Raw genomic sequence first — 17,709 nt, 5'->3', positions numbered from 1 at the left:
CTATCTATCTCTCTCTCATCTATCTATCTATCTATCTATCTATCTATCTATCTCCTATCTATCTATCTATCTATCTATCTATCTATCTATCTATCTATCTCCTATCTATCTATCTCCTATCTATCTATCTATCTATCTATCTATCTATCTCCTATCTATCTATCTATCTATCTATCTATCTATCTATCTATCTTCTATCTACCTATCTATCTATCTCCTATCTATCTATCTCCTATCTATCTATCTATCTATCTATCTATCTATCTATCTATCTCCTATCTATCTATCTATCTATCTATCTATCTATCTATCTATCTATCTATCTCCTATCTATCTCCTATATATCTCCTATCTATCTATCTATCTATCTATCTATCTATCTATCTATCTATCTCCTATCTATCTATCTATCTATCTATCTATCTATCTATCTATCTCCTATCTATCTATCTATCTATCTATCTATCTATCTCCTATCTATCTCCTATATATCTCCTATCTATCTATCTATCTATCTATCTATCTATCTATCTATCTATCTCCTATCTATCTTCTATCTATCTCCTATCTATCTATCTATCTATCTATCTATCTATCTATCTATCTCCTATCTATCTTCTATCTATCTATCTATCTATCTATCTATCTCCTATCTATCTCCTATCTATCTATCTATCTATCTATCTATCTATCTATCTATTATCTATCTATCTATCTATTATCTATCTATCTATCTATCTATCTATCTATCTCCTATCTATCTATCTATCTATCTATCTATCTCCTATCTATCTATCTATCTATCTATCTATCTATCTATCTATCTATCTATCATCTATCTATCTATCTATCTATCTATCTATCTATCTCCTATCTATCTATCTATCTATCTCCTATCTATCTATCTCCTATCTATCTATCTATCTATCTATCTATCTATCTCCTATCTATCTATCTCCTATCTATCTATCTATCTATCTATCTCCTATCTATCTATCTCCTATCTATCTATCTATCTATCTATCTATCTATCTATCTATCTCCTATCTATCTATCTCCTATCTATCTATCTATCTATCTATCTATCTATCTATCTATCTATCTCCTATCTATCTATCTATCTATCTCCTATCTATCTATCTATCTATCTATCTATCTCCTATCTATCTATCTATCTATCTATCTATCTATCTATCATCTATCTATATATACACAAACTCAGCACATTAAAAAAAAAATCCCTCAAATGCAAAATGGTAATTGAAAATGAAGGACATCTATTTATAGAAGGATATATTCCCACCAGGGATAGCTGACTGTGTTGACTACTGTACTATAGTGTTATATTGTGTTCTGTGGTGACTAAAACAATTTATGAAGTTTATAGAATAGACAGGAGGAAAATCATCATTGTCATGTAGAACATCCATGTTCTTCTAAAATTTTACACACAGAGACTCCTTGTATTTTAAGCTTTTCAGCCAGATAGTATTCTCTATAAGGTATAATGCAAGTGCGCCATCTGGTGGGGAGAGGAGATGCAGCATGCGATGAATCAGAGATACAGAGAAATTGGTGCACCTTCCTTTATGTGATATCTCTATCTATAATCTTTGTATGATATATATGGCATGTTTATATCGCTATCCCAGCATCCTCCTCTCTAGGTGAGATAAACACGGCTCTGTAATAGAAAATTCACTCGCATCTTCTCAGCTCTCATGTTGAGACTTTCATGTCATTCAGGTCATGTAACTTTTTTTTTTCTCTCCTCTTACACAAGTTGCATTACCAGATCTTTGGATACTTTCTGTAAATCAATGCTCATTGATTTTTATGAAGCCGCCATAAACATTGCTCCGAGATAAGGAAACTTGTGAGATACAATCTGATGAGATCAGCGGCTGGCAGGACACCTCAAGAGCCCTTTCCTCTAGCGATCTGAACTCTTCTATTTTTGTTCATTGCAAACAAACTTCTTTAAAGGAAACATTTAGTAGAGTAAGAAGAGCTGAGCAGATTGATATATAAATGTGTGAGGAAACATTCTGTATAACTTGATCTTTTTGAGCTTAGGAGTCCTGTGGGTGGGCCTACCCAGTGATTGAAAGCTATATGCATGCTTATAAAGGGCAGGCTGTCAATCATTAAGTAAGACCGCCTACTAGACTCTTAAGTCGAGAAGGGTTATACTCAATGTTTTCCCGTAACTGTATAATATTCAGCTCGGCTCCACCTGCTCTATAACATGCTGTCTGCAGATTGGACTGTAATTTTATGATGATGGGTTCCCTTTAAGGGAAGGGGCATACATTGAAATCATAGGTGGATCCCTTGTCTCCCCCCGCCCCCCCCCCCCCCCCCCCCCCACACACACACACACTACCCACTGAAGTTCATGTTCACCATAATTCACAGATTGTTATGCAGACTTTTCCAGAGAAAAGGGTGACATGGCATTGGGAGGGACCTCTAGCCCACGCAAATATTGGTATACACTTAAAGGGGTATTGAAAATTAAAACATAGTACAGCACTTGGCTTTTTCTGGCTCCTCCACAGAGAATCAATAGAGACGGGGTTCACATGCTGACCCGCAGCTGTATTCAGGACAAACAAGCCAGGGGCCCATCCGGAAATCCTTGGGGGGGATGGAGTTTGGACCCCCCGCAATGTCTTACTTCTCCCCTTTCCTGTGGATAGGGGACAATTAAACATTAATTGGAGAACCCCTTTAAGAACAGGTGGTTCTGCTTTTAAAAGGCATATATGCCTAGTGTATGTGTGGTGACTTGGCCAGTAGCATTGATGTTATTTGTCATGACGCCAGTGCTAGTTCAGCACACAGGTGGGATGTTGGTACCTGTTTGTAAATGGACGGTTTATGTCCCCAAATGGTCAGCAACCTCCGGGTTTGTTGTGGGTCCCTTGGGCTTTCATCACGGCAACCTGGAGTGCTAACTGACCCACCCAGGATGTCGGTATCTCCACCCACAGAGAAGGGGAAAAATAACCCAAGGTGTGCGGTGGTGTTTGTATAGGTGCGAGCAGAGGCAGATGGGTCCAATGCCCTTGCCCAATGTAGACCTTGTATTCTGCCGGAACTGTAGTGTGAATATATAAGTAGCAAAGAAATCCTCGTACTCATGTTTAGACTAAGTCTGACCGCCTTATGCCCTGCAGTTGCAAGCTACTTGCCCTGCTAGGGTAGTACGAGTCCCAGTCGTCGGTTATTTGAGTGTAGCTAGGTGCCTGAGTTTTCCAGTCGACCTGCATTGTGCAGTAGGATACGTAGACCTTCTTAGAATGGTAGTGTTGTCCTAATGGGATCAGCTAAACTTTTTAGAAGGGTTCCAGGTGTGATCTATGGTATTCCTTAGTGGGTGCTCTTCTGTTGCTTAACATTGCATAATATAGGTAGTTGTTTGTACAAAGAATAGAGTTTTTTGCTGCATCTGAGCTTAATTCCTGTCAGGGGTCCTGGCAAAAGCAGGAACTGTCTTGTTTTGTGCCCTCTCTCACTGAAAACTGGACTAAGACTGACTAAACTTACTTCCTCTACCAGTGTAACTTCTACAGGGGTGCTATCTAAACCCTCCTGTAAATGGTGGGGTAGACAATGTGTGTAGAGAGAAAGAACAGGATAGGATAAAGGTGAAAGAGCGCCTCCTAGTCATCAGCACATAACACATGACATAAAGACATTTAACCCATGACCTACAGCTGTGCATAGAAAGACATATAAAAACAGTAGTTGCACCCAGTGGGGAAATGAAATACTTCATCTACCACTTTACCTGGGTGCATGACTTACTGGGATGCACGTACACAACACTTGTGGTGGGACACTACCTATGGCTATGATGAGGTTGGGGTTCAGGAAGAGATATAACGTCCTAACTTGTCTCTCACTTCCTGTTTTTCAAAAGAAGATCTGAAGAAAAAAAAACATTTCCCTTTTTCTAATCTTTACAACCAATGTGGATACTGATACTGCATGTATTATTGTAAATCTGTTTCTGCATGGTACCATATATGTAATGAAATTATCAATCTTATTTTCATTTGATTAGTTACAATATGAAATTTAAGCCCAAGAGAAGGGCAATTCTTCAGCATTGGTTACCTAGAGGTTTCCTCCACAGGAGTATGTTCTTCACCTCAGTGCTGGAGGATGACTCTTAGGGGGAGATTTATCAAAATGGCGTAAAGTAAAATTGTCTTAGTTTCCCCTAGCAACCAATCAGATACCACCTTTCATTCATCACAGGTTCTTTGGAAAATGAAAGGTGGAATCTGGTTGCTAGGGGCAACTAAGACAATTCTACTTTTACACCAGTTTTATAAATCCCCCCTTAGTGTGTACATTATTAGCCTTATAAGAGCCCCTACAACTAGCCTAACACCTAGTTTTAATCTTAGAGCCGTCAATATTCCAGGCACCACAAGGGAGTTTGCAGTAGAAGCCTTTGTTAGACAGACATTTCTGCTGTAGGAAAACTATTTAATCTCGTGTTAGAACTTCCCTTTAAAAACTAATAAAAACGTTTATTAAGACCGACGTACTTGGAAATTGGGCCCCACCCCCTTTTCCCCAGCCGGATTCACTAAAAGGTGCACTTCTTTTAGTAAACCCCGCTGGCCCTGCAGGTGTAGATTTGTATCAGGATTTACCCCTCACCTTGCTGCCCCCCCCCCCTCCCCACGCACACACACACCCATTAGGCGAGTGGGGAATATGGCAGGCGTACGGAAGAGAGAAGGGGCAAATTTGCTCCTTCTCCTTGGTGTACATCCAGGAGTGTAAGGTTCAATAATGTCCCCCAAGAACTTATTTGAGCTGCAATACTTAAGCTGACTACATGGTGTTCTATAAAAATAATTGACATTTACTGCAGGTTTTACATATTTTTCATACTTAGAAATATAATAGTTTTTTGTTCCCTATTCCATCAGAATTGTAAAGTGCTGCAGAATCTGTTGGCGCTATATAAATAAAAATTATTATTATTATCAGACATAACTACTAAATAAGTTTAAATCAAAAGTTCATAAGTGGTAGACTTATGATTTAAACTTTTTCTGTTTGTTATACATAAGTGGGGACACTGCTATCATACACATTTTATTTCCAGGGATCACATACCTTCTTTATACTTATAACTACTAAATAAGAAACAATCAAAATTCTAATCATTATTTTTTTTATTAAAGGGGCACTTCAGAGGGGGGGAATAAAATGTTTTCAAACTAACTGGCATCAGAATGTTATACAGATTTAGGCCCCCTTCACACGTCCGTGTCAGTTTTTACTGTCAGGAAATCCTGATCAGGAGGCCTCAAAAGGCATCAGGAAAGTATCAGGATTTCCTGACAGTAATCTGTTTTTACCTTCAGTAAACCATCAGGAAACCATCAGGAAAAGCCTTCAGGATTTCCTGATGGAGAAGAAAAAAAAAAGTGATTTCAATATGATCTAGTATGCCAACATACATCACAAGCACCCACATCACCCCTCGTGTACCCTGCAACTGCATCCCCCTCGTGTACCCTGCCACTGCCTCCCCCTCGTGTACCCTGCAACTGCGTCCCCCTCGTGTATTCTGCCACTGCCTCCCCCTCGTATACCCTGCCACTGCCTCCCCCTTTAGTTCTGGGCTGGAGGTGGGTGATCTCACCTGTCCCGGTGTCCCCTCCCATAGTGGTGGCGTCCATGAGGGTCCAGGCTGGCAGTGGCGGCAGCAGGCGGTGAGTAACTCGGTTGCAGGGCAGTCTTGGCGGGCACCGTTGCGCAGTCCCTACCGGCACCAGCTTCAGGGGGGGCAGGCCAGGTGGTGCGCGCGCGGCGGGCACCTGCTTCACGGGGGTGCGGGGTGTGGGGTGCAGAGTCCCGACCGGCACCAGTTCCCCGGGGGGGGGGGGGGTTTGGTGCCGCGGGGTGCAGAGTCCCGGCGGGCACCTGCATAACGGGTACGGCGCTCTCACAGGCCATCCGGAGGTACGGACGCTTTCCTGATGAGCATCTATTGGGGCGTCCGTTCCGGTACTTCTATTGGGGCGTCCGTTCCGGGTTTCCGGATGAAAATAGGACAGGATCTAAAAAATCCTGACCTATTTTCCGGAACGGACACCCTTCCGGAAAAATCCGGAAGGGTGTCCGTGTCTAATGTAATCCTATGGGTCCGGAAATCCGTCCGGATTTCCTGATAAGAAATCCAGGTGGATTTTCCGAACGTGTGAAGGGGGCCTTATACAAAATCTCCAGCTATCCAGTACATATCAGCTGCTGTATGCCCTGCAGGAAGTTGTGTATTCTTTCCAGTGTGACACAGTGCTCTCTGCTGCCCCCTCTATCCATGTCAGGGACTGTCCAGAGCAGGAGAGGATTTCTATGGGGATTTGCTACTGCTCTGGACAGTTCCTGACACAAACAGAGGTGGCAGCAGAGAGCACTGTGTCATACAGGAAAGAATACACCACTTCCTGCAAGACATACAGCAGCTGATAAGTACTTGCAGACTGGAGATCTTTTTAAATAGACATAAATTACAAATCTACATAACTTTTTGACACCAGTTGATAAAAAAAATCTCCAGAGAACCCCTTTAAGTAGTCATAGTTCAAGTTTGTTTTCTTTTCCTTGCAGTCTATGATGTAATTCTACAACAGAGGAGGTGTCTACAAAATGCTGCAGCAAATGTCATGTGTGGTCAGCAACAAGAAGGCCTCTAATAGATGACAAGTGTTTTCACTTGTTTCCGTGTTTTTATTTTTCTCTGTTTTCCTAAACGCTCTGACCTTTTCAGAAAACAATCATTTCAGATTTTTTTTCCCCCCTCCTCATCGGTGAACAGCCGGCCCTGTCAGAAAAGGGTAGAGGGAAATACATAACATTCAACCTTTTCACTTATTTATTTATTTAAAATTTTATTTTATTGATTTTTTTGCTGCATTGTTTTTGGAAAAACTTCTCGACACTTTTGCCGCCATTTAGAGCAATTTGAGTAAGAGGATGGGTTTATATCCCAGTGGGCTATCCAGATATGTAAATGACCCCTCCCCTATCTCTCATCTTATTTGCACATAACCCATATAGTATACGAATATATTACATAGAGTGGATTTTTTTCTTTTTATGAACACACAATACTAGATTTTCTATAATTTTTAGATTTAAAATTCCATTTCCGCAGGCTTTTTACTCTTCAACGAGTCCAACAAAAGAAATGATCAACGCAGTATTCTGTATTTAAATAGAGAGCAATGACCATAATAGAGGTAATGCATGGATTCAACACAGTGTATTCAAATGATATAGAATGTTATAGCAAACAGAATAAATCCTCGTATATGGGGAGTCTATCTGTAATGGAACACAGCACAAGGTTTCAGGTTTATACACAACCATACAGAATAAATCTATGAGTCCCTATTGAAGAAGAGCGATGAGCGAGTTCATCCAAACCTGAGCGTGCGACCTGAAGAAGTTGGAGTCCTGGAAACATGGATATGGCCATATCCATGAAAGTTTTATAAATTCATATAGCTCAAAGAAGTATCATATGGAATATCATTTTTTTATTTTTATTTTTTTTTATTTCTCCTGGTTCTACATTACTTTGTAGTAACACAGCCACACTTGTCTTCGGATCCATAAGAGTGTTACCCTCTTGAATGATTAAAATATTTTTCAGTAAAAAAAAAAACAAAAAACTTTTTTTTTTCAACACTGTCACAACTAGAAAGGAATTCTGATTGGTTCTTACATTGGGGCCAGGAGCCTCACAGTATGTCCAAGGTCTACAAGGGTTGGGTGGTGGCAAAGGGACCTTGTATTTAGTCCAGTTTCTTGTACCCCAATGGGTCTCTGGGAGGTCTATGCACAAGTTCGATTGTTTGGCACTTGATTAACAGTGGCTAAAAAAGTTGGATGCAGTCCTGGAAATCATGGACACAACCTATGACCTGTGGCTGTATCCAGTGGCATAGCTACCATGGAGGCAGACCACGCAATTGCTATCGGGCCTACCTCCTACTCCCAACAGCATCTCAGATTGGTTCAGACATACTGCTGACGCTCTGCGCACAGTCCAGGGGGGTAAGGGGGGGCTCTCACACTAACCTCTAGACACTAGGATTTATGTGGCTCATACTGTTTTTTGCTATGGGGCCCCATGAATCCTAGTAATGCCACTGGCTGTATCCATGTTTTTTCAAACTTCCTAAGGCTGCATCCAGCCACCGGTAATCAAATGCCGAATGATTGGCAGGGACCTTGTATCTAGTCCAGTTTTTTGTACCACAGTGGATCTCTGGGAGGTCTATGCACAAGTTGGATTGTTTGGCATTTGATTACCAGTGGCTGAAAAAGTTGGATGCAGTCCTGGAAATCACGGACACAACCTATGGCCTGTGGCTGTATCAAGTGGCATAGCTACCATGGAGGCAGACCACGCAATTGCTATTGGGCCTACCTCCTACTCCCAGCAGCATCTCAGATTGGTTCGGACATACTGCTGACGCTCTGAGCACAGTCCAAGGGGGAGGGGGGGCTCTCACGCTACCCTCTAGACACTAGGATTTATGTGGCTCAAACTGTTTTTTGCTATGGGGCCCCATGAATCCTAGTTATGCCACTGGCTGTATCCATGTTTTCCCAAACTCCCTAAGACTGCATCCAGCCACCGGTAATCAAATGCCGAATGATTGCACTGTGGCAGGAAACCAGTTCTGCTCTTTAAATGTTGTTGGTTCAGCTACAATCCTATGACTTTCTGAAATATGCGCGGCAGGACCAGTCTTAAAAAATTCCTGCAACATATCTGAGGCGTGTGAACACTCTCCAATTATCCTGGTTGTTTCAATCTAAGGAGTGACGGGACGTTCTCCTCCATCATTATGACATCCACCAAAAATACTTGTAAAGCCGCTACGATGGCAGAAATCACAACGCTCCCCGTTACGCTTCATCCCGATCCCCCTTTAATACGAGGATCGCTGTATTTATGGAATATGAGCAGCTGAAGTGACACGGATCCGAGGAGACAAGGAGGAGACCCCCGTCTTTGTAGCCCGGAATTTCTTTCTAATTGCATGAGTGATCAGCAGCAGAATGCCAGTAGATCTGGCGTGAAAGACACAAGAGGGAAGTGAAAGATCTGTGAAGAATCATCTCTTTCTTGGATAGAAAATAAGATGCCGGCATGGACTGTGAGTGACACGCTCTGAAATTAGTAGATTTCAAGCACACAGTTCCTGTCATAACAACTCACGTCTCCAAACCACAGTGGGGCATTCAGCCTTGTCAGGGATTTTTTTTAGAGGCGAATAGAAAGTGAATGAAGGTCCAAGACTATTGTCGGTGACTTTACTATTTCAGTTTTATTTGTTTTTTTATTATTTAGTTCGATTTCTTTTACATTTTAACATTTTTATCTGGCTTATTATTTCTTTTTACTTCTTTTTATTTTATTTTATCTATTTTTTTTTCATCATTGCACAATTCAGGTTTTCAGATGCAAAATCCAAGTTGTTTGCAGTCACCATTTTATTTTATACCCTTTAAAAGAAAGCAAATTCATATTTATTAATCTCTCTTCTAGTCCTAAACTTTATGGTTTAGGGTTTGGAAGACAGTCATCAAGGTGGTTATTATTATGCAGTCATGTTTCTTGAGTCTGTGGGAGGGGGGAGTCTTTACTGTAAGAGCAATGAGACTGTGAAACTCAATAGTAAAGTATGTTTCAAGAATTTCAAGATTTTGAGAATCATTTCAGGTATTTCTTCTGATTTCTGTACTTGGGGTTAAATTAAAAAACAAAACATGGATAGATAGATAGATAGATAGATAGATAGATAGATAGATAGATAGATAGGAGATAGATAGATAGGAGATAGATAGATAGATAGATAGATAGATAGGAGATAGATAGATAGATAGATAGATAGATAGATAGGAGATAGATAGATAGATAGATAGATAGATAGATAGATAGATAGATAGATAGATAGATAGGAGATAGGAGATTAGATAGATAGATAGGAGATAGGAGATAGATAGATAGGAGATAGATAGATAGATAGATAGATAGATAGATAGATAGATAGATAGGAGATAGATAGATAGATAGATAGATAGATAGATAGATAGATAGATAGGAGATAGATAGATAGATAGATAGATAGATAGATAGATAGATAGATAGATAGGAGATAGATAGATAGGAGATAGATAGATAGATAGATAGATAGATAGATAGATAGATAGATAGGAGATAGATAGATAGATAGATAGATAGGAGATAGATAGGAGATAGATAGATAGATAGATAGATAGATAGATAGATAGGAGATAGATAAATAGATAGATAGGAGATAGATAGATAGATAGATAGATAGATAGATAGGAGATAGATAAATAGATAGATAGGAGATAGATAGATAGATAGATAGATCGATCGATCAACGGGACATGGTTCTGAAGGCTTCGCAGTTACACACTGCTGGTGGACGTCACATGTATAAATGCCGTAGTGCTAAATGTTCTAGAGCACCTTAAAGCCTTAGGCTAGGTTCACACTGCGTTTTCAGCATCCGTTTAACGGATCCGTTTTTTTTAACGTCCAGAAAACGTTTTTTTGTCCGTTTTGGTCCGTTAAAAAAACGGATCCGTTTTTTTTTATAATGGAAGTCAATGGGAAAACGGATGCACACAAATGAATCCGTTTTTTGCAATCCGTTTTTCATGCGTTTTTTGCAAAAAACGGATGCGTTAAACGGATGCTGAAAACGCAGTGTGAAGCTAGCCTTAGCCTGAGGAGGCCAGAGACTCCTCAATGAAATCACGGTGAAGCGCGGTGCTAAGGGTAAAGCTGTGCCACCTGGTTGGTTCTTTTTGTAAATGTTATACGACCTAAAAAGTATATAGATAATACAAAAAAACTGGATGGACATATGTCTCTTTTTCCAATCATACTATGTACAATGTTATTCTTTTACTCCATTGCGAGGGAGATTTAATATTGTTGTGCCCTGGTCATAGCTAGGGAGGAGGAGGCGTATGCCTGCCATAACCCTCGCCCGTCTGGAAGGCGGGCCCGGCAAGAAGAGGAAGAGGTGTGGTCTCCTCCCGCATGTCATTTAAGGTTTACACTTTAGGTTGGGTTCACACTACATATATTTCAGTCAGTATTGTGGTCCTTATATTGCAACCAAAACCAGGAGTGGATTGAATACACAGAAAGGCTCTGTTCACACAATGTTGAAATTGAGTGGATGGGCGCCATATAACAGTAAATAACGGCCATTATTTCAATATAACAGCCGTTGTTTTAAAATAACAGCAAATATTTGCCATTAAATGGTGGCCATCCACTCAATTTCAACATTGTGTGAACAGAGCCTTTCTGTGTTTTCAATCCACTCCTGGTTTTGGTTGCAATATGAGGACCACAATACTGACTGAAATATATGTAATGTGAACCCAGCCTAAAACAGGCAAAAATCTCCACCTGCTCCAGAGCACGGGCACATCTCTGTGCAATACCTACACAGGCACAGGCCTGTCCAGCTTTACTAAGAGGAATGTACAACTGGGAGTGACACAGGAGGCATAAGTGCTTTATTTGCCCATGGTCCAGCCATTGTACATAGACAGAAAGAACAGGATGAGCTGTCTGATTACAGGTAAAACGTAAAGAGTGCATGGAACTGTCAGAGTGTGGGGACAGTAGACGGGGAGACGAGTTTCGGGAATGTTATAAACGTGTCTGAAGAGATGAGTCTTTAGGATACGGTTGAAGCTGTGAGTGTTGGGTATGAGTCTGAGGTCTTTGGGTAGGGCGTTCCAGAGAACTGGTGCAGCACGAGAGAAGTCTTGAAGGCTGGAGTGAGAGGTTCTGATTATGGAAGAGGTTAGTGTAAGATCATTAGCAGAGCATAGAGCACGGGAAGGATGGTAGGTGGAGATTAGGGAGGAGATGTATGGAGGGGCAGAGTTGTGGAGAGCTTTATGGGTGAGGGTGAGGAGTTTGAACTGAATTCTGGACTTATTGGGCAACCAGTGCAGTGACTGGCACAGGGGGGAGACGTCGGTATAGCGACTGGAGAGGAAGATGAGCCTGGCTGCTGCGTTAAGGATACACTGGAGAGGGGAGAGCTTAAAGAGAGGAAGACCGATTAGTAGGGAGTTGCAAGACGGCAATGGATCAGGGCAACTGTAAGAGTATGAGCTGTGTCAATGGTGAGAAATGGGCGGATTCTGGAGATGTTTTTGAGGTGGAGGTGACACGAGTGTGCAAGAGCTTGGATATAGGGAGTGAAGGATAGATCTGAGTCCAGCATAACCTTAAGACATAAAGCTTGATGCACAGGAGTGATGCTAGTAGCACAGGTGGAGAGTGAGATGTCGGGCTTGGGTTGGTTAGAGGGAAGGAACATGAGAAGTTCAGTTTTAGAAAGGTTGAGTTTGAGAAATAGAGAGGCCATGGTGTTAGAGCAGATAGACCGTCACTGGTATTTTGCAGGAATGCAGGGGTGATGAGATATATAGCTGGGTGTCATCAGTGTAAAGATGGTATTGAAGACCAAACCTGCTGATGGTCTGTCCAATGGGGGCTATATAGAGGGAGAAGAGAAGGGGATCCAGGACTGATACCTGGGGAACCCCAACAGTAAGAGGTAGGGGACAGGGAAGTAGAGCCAGCGAAGGATACACTCAAAGAGCAGTCAGAGAGGAATCAAGAGAGAGGAGCATGGAGTGGAGAAGTTGGTGGTCTACAGTGTCAAACACTGCTGAGAAACGCAGGAGAATCAGCAGGGAGTAGTTTCCTTGTGATTTGGCCTTAAGAAGATTGTTTGACATCTTGGTGACAGCAGTTTCAGTGGAGTGAAGGGATTAGAAGCAAGACTGTAGAGGGTCAAGAAGAGAGTTATCAGAGAGATAGTGGGTTAGGCGAAAATAGATCAAACATTTCAGGACGTTAGAGACGAAGGGGAATTCGGAGACAAGTCAATAGTTGGCTGTAGTAGATGGGTCTAAAGAAGCTTTTTTCAGTAAAGGGGTTATTATGGAATGTTTGAGGGAGGAAGGAAAGATCCCAGAATGTATGAGGAAGGCCTCACCCTTCCTTTCTCTACCTTTCATTGCTCTTCAATTTTTCTTTATTTCCTTTACTTTCCCTTCCTTGTCTCTCCCTTTCCTTTCTTTACCCCAATTCCTAAGTTCTTTCTGTCCTCAGTCTTTTATTTCTTGTCTTTCTCTAACTTTCCTTACTTTTTTCCTTTTCTTTATTTTTTGATTTCCTTTCCTCCCTCTTATTTTTCTTGTCTTTTTTTTCCCCTTTCATTTTCCTATAATCCCATTCCCTTGTTTATTTCCTTTCCCTTCCTTTTCTTTCCCCTCCCTGTTCTTCTATCCCCTTGTTTATTTCTTTTCTCTCCCTTTCTTTGTCTTTCTCTTCCTTTTCTTTTCTTCCCTTCCTTTCCTCTCCCTATCCTTCCATTCCCTTGTTTATTTCTTTTCTCTCCCTTTCTTTGTCTTTCTCTTCCTTTTCTTTTCTTCCCTTCCTTTCCTCTCCCTATCCTTCCATTCCCTTGTTTATTTCTTTTCTTTTCCTTTTCTTTCCCTTTCTTCCCTTCCCTTCCTTTCCATTACCTGTCCTTCCATTCCCTTGTTTATTTTTTTTTCCCCCCCTTTCTTTGTCTTTGTCTTTCTCTTCCTTTTCCTTTCTTTTCTTCCCTTCCTTTCCTCTCCCTATCCTTCCATTCCCTTGTTTATTTTGTTTTCTCTCCCTTTCTTTGTCTTTCTTTTTCTTTTTCCTTTCTTTTCTTCTCTTCCTTTCCTTTCCCTATCCTTCCATTCCCTTGTTTATTTCTTTTCTCTTCCTTTTCTTTCCCTTTCTTCCATCCCCTTCCTTTCCTCTCCCTGTTCTTCTATCCCCTTATTTATTTGTTTTCTCTCCCTTTCTCTGTCTTTATCTTTCTCTTCCTTTCTTTTCTTCCCATCCCTTCCTTTCCTCTCCCTTTCCTTCCATTCCCTTGTTTATTCACTTTCTTTCCCTTTCTTTCCCTTTCTTCCCTTCCTCTCCCTATCCTTCCATTCCCTTGTTTATTTCTTTTCTCTTGCTTTTCTTTCCCTTTCTTCCCTTCCCTTCCTTTCTGTTACCTATCCTTCCATTCCCTTGTTTATTTCTTTTCTCTTCCTTTTCTTTCCCTTTCTTCCCTTCCCTTCCTTTCCTCTCCCTATCCTTCCATTCCCTCGTTTATTTCTTTTCTCTTCCTTTTCTTTCCCTTTCTTCCCTTCCTTTCCCTTCCTCTCCCTATCATTCCATTCCCTTGTTTATTTCTTTTCTCTTCCTTTTCTTTCCCTTTCTTCCCTTCCTTTCCTTTCCTCTCCCTATCCTTCCATTCCCTTGTTTATTTCTTTTCTCTTTCTTTTCTTTCCCTTTCTTCCCTTCCCTCCCTTTCCGTTACCTGTCCTTCTATTCTCTTGTTTATGTCCTTTGTCTCCCTTTCCATTTTTCCATTAATGTTGCAGGTACCATAAAGGATAGAAGTACAGTACAGGAAGCTTTTAGAAATTGTTGTCATGAATGATTCATTTTCTACATCTATTTAAGAAACAAAGTTGGACTGACCCGCCATCATTTTCATTTTCACAAGTAGAAATGTATTCCCAAATGCTTAGTGTTTCCATTATATTTAATGTTTTAATTGACACAATTTTCCTGCATATTTAAGTGGACACATCTGTTCAAATCTTGTAGCTGGGGTTCAATGCTTGCTCTTGTAAATGAAGGGAAAAAAAATAATGAGATGACACAAGATAAAACGAGCAAAATTGAAATGTCTTGCAAATGCTAAAAAGTCCAATTAGAAGGACAGAGTCTGGCTGGTGTGTGATAAGAGACTTGAGCAAAGTTCAGAACCGTACAGGAAATGTCACTTCTAACGCAGGGGCCATGTTAGTTTTGTCCGCAAAACAACAGGAATTCGAAATTTTGACACTAAACAACTGAATGAATTGAAAAATGCAGTAAAGAAAAATGCAAAAAATTGTCGATAATGGCCGACAGCACAGCGAGAGCCCAAGCTTCAGTACTTTATAGCAGCGCAACAAATGGATCAATAAGGTGAAGAACCACAGTTAAAATGTGAGCATGGGGTGGGGAGATCAAGACCTCTGATCCACAGCATACCGGTAATGGCAGAAGATGATGAATCAGAGGCCAGAAGACTTCAAGAATGCCAATCTGCAAGGAGATATTTATAACGTACGACTGGTAAAGTCAATACCAGCAGAGAGGAAGGAAAAGATTGGATTTTTTGGATTTTATGTATTTCTGTTCTTCACAGGCGACTGGATATTGTCACAGCTTGTATTGCATGCCATAGAAACCTTGATCACTTTGACCTTTTAGAATCTATAATGTTAAGTATGTTTTTTTAAACATGGCCTCTCTAAAGGATAATAATTTTGTAAAACATTTAGAACAATATATTGTCTATGCTTTCCATAATCTAACATCTAGACATCTATAATGTCCATTAAAAGAGTTATTAAAACAATACTTAACTTATTTACTTGCCACCTATCTACAGGATAAGGGAAAAATAAGACATGATGGGGGGGGGGGGGGGCAATCTCCAAACTCCTCCCCCCCCCCCCCCAGTTTCTGTGTTATGAATAGAGCAGTGGGTGTGGCAGGTACTGGAGAGAGCCAAGTAAGTATCCTTCTGGCTCACTGGCTCTAGTATAACACCCCTCATAGGATACAGCCAATAAAGCTTCGACTTCACAGTGAAGGTGGGCATACACCTACAATAACTGATGGCCAAACGTTGCTTGGGCATCACTTATCCTTCTATTCTGGCCCCTATCTTCCCAACTCACAGTGTCCTTTCCATGTCCTTAATGGTTATGTCACAATAAGAGAGCTCTGGCTGTGGCTTGCCTCTCACAGAACAAAGAGGAGAAATAGTGATTTTCCAACATGCCTGATGCCTATTTCCATCAGCATCATCAGTTGGTTGATAGTTGGGAGAGCTCTATACACCTTGTACGGACTGCTGAACCCACTGCAAGATTGACAGCTGGCAAAAATATAAGGTGTATAGGGACTTTAGGAAAGCATTGAGCGAAAGCCTTAATAGGGTCAAATGAGAACATTAGGGTGACTTTAGTGGCTCTTGAAGGAAAAAATTATTATGGGCAGAGGGTGATAATGGAGGGGATTAAAAAAGACAATAAGCCCACCTTTCCCTGTGCCCACGCTACGCTCTGCTGCTCCCGTACCCCACCGGTTGACCTCCCAGTTTCTGGGATTGTCACAACCCGGTGTCCCGCCCTTTTCACTGACTGGTTTAGCAGACATATGTCAACTGGGTCATGATGTAGCCAGAGGGGAGCTAAGAAGACAGCCAGCTGGGGTCCAGGAGTGGGACGCGGTGCTAGAGGCAATGGGACAGGTGAATATAACTTCTTTTTTATGTTCCCCCTCCCCCATGTTTTCCCCGCGTTGGAATTCTTTTTTAACAACCATTAGATCCACACTACATCCCTACGTGTCGGCCAATTCTTATGTCATCTCTCAGCTGTAATATGTTTATTTCCAGATTTCCCAGAAGACTTTGATCAGTATTTCCTTTCAGACTGAAAATAGTTGAAAAGGCTCTCGCCAAGTTAAAAGAACAAAGCGTGTAACGTCGGAAAAAATCTAGAGAGGAGCAAATCACCTATAGATAGTCCGAAATAAAATGTGAGCCTGAGATTAGACAATATCGATCACTTGATCTAACTTCAGTCACTAATAAATTAATAGAAACAGTCCAGGACTAAATAATTGATAAGAGCTGGAAATAGTTGTTTTCTCTCCCTTTTTTTTTTCTGTTCGGCCGACTGGGAATTACAAGAGAGAAATCTTCATAGGAACCTGATTGATTGCCTTGACCGGTGCAGCGAGGAGGAATCAGCGTGATGTCCTGTTTTCCACGGTGTTACAATATTTAATAATGCGTCCTGTGGAGATAGAGTCCATGCATTGTAGCAGACTGTCCGCCGGGCATAGAGCGAATGTAATACAAAAAGTTGACTCAGTTTGCTGGAATCAGCATTTTATGTTATTGTTATTATCAGAGTATAACATTGTGCGGCTATTATTATCATATATCCTTTGCTCTGGTTTCTGGAGAGAAATGTAATTGCCTTTAAACCTTTATTAATAAGGTACGTTTAGATAAAAGGGGTCCAAGAAAATAAACTCAACGTCCATCAATTTGTGGTTTGCTGATACCGGAAAAGGGGCCAGGGTGATCGCTGGATTGTTTGGCTGATGGGTTCTCTCTTAAAGGGGAACTATCACCAGGTTAGACAAATCTAACCTGCTCATTGTTCCCTATAGTGCCCGGGATGCTGAGCAGGGAGGTATGTCTCTTACCTTACTCTTTGTCGAAGCTCCCACACTGTTAGTCAGTGTAATCTTTGGCCAAGAGCACTGTTAGGAGTACTGACCTGCCCCCACAGGGTCATCTGGCCCACCCGATCCTCAATGGAGCTGACCAAAGATTATGCCGACTAAGAGCCCGGGACCGGTGCCGAGGAGGAAAGTAAGAGACATACCTTCCTCCTCAGTGTCCCGGGCGCTATAGATGGCTATCAGTAAGTTAGAGTCATCTAACCTGCTGATAGATCCCTTTAAGAGGGAGGATAAGA

Source organism: Dendropsophus ebraccatus, chromosome 2 (assembly GCF_027789765.1).
Source record: "Dendropsophus ebraccatus isolate aDenEbr1 chromosome 2, aDenEbr1.pat, whole genome shotgun sequence".
Lineage (NCBI taxonomy): Eukaryota > Metazoa > Chordata > Amphibia > Anura > Hylidae > Dendropsophus > Dendropsophus ebraccatus.
The sequence above is the reverse complement of the archived record's forward strand: the minus strand, read 5'-3'. Positions refer to the sequence as shown.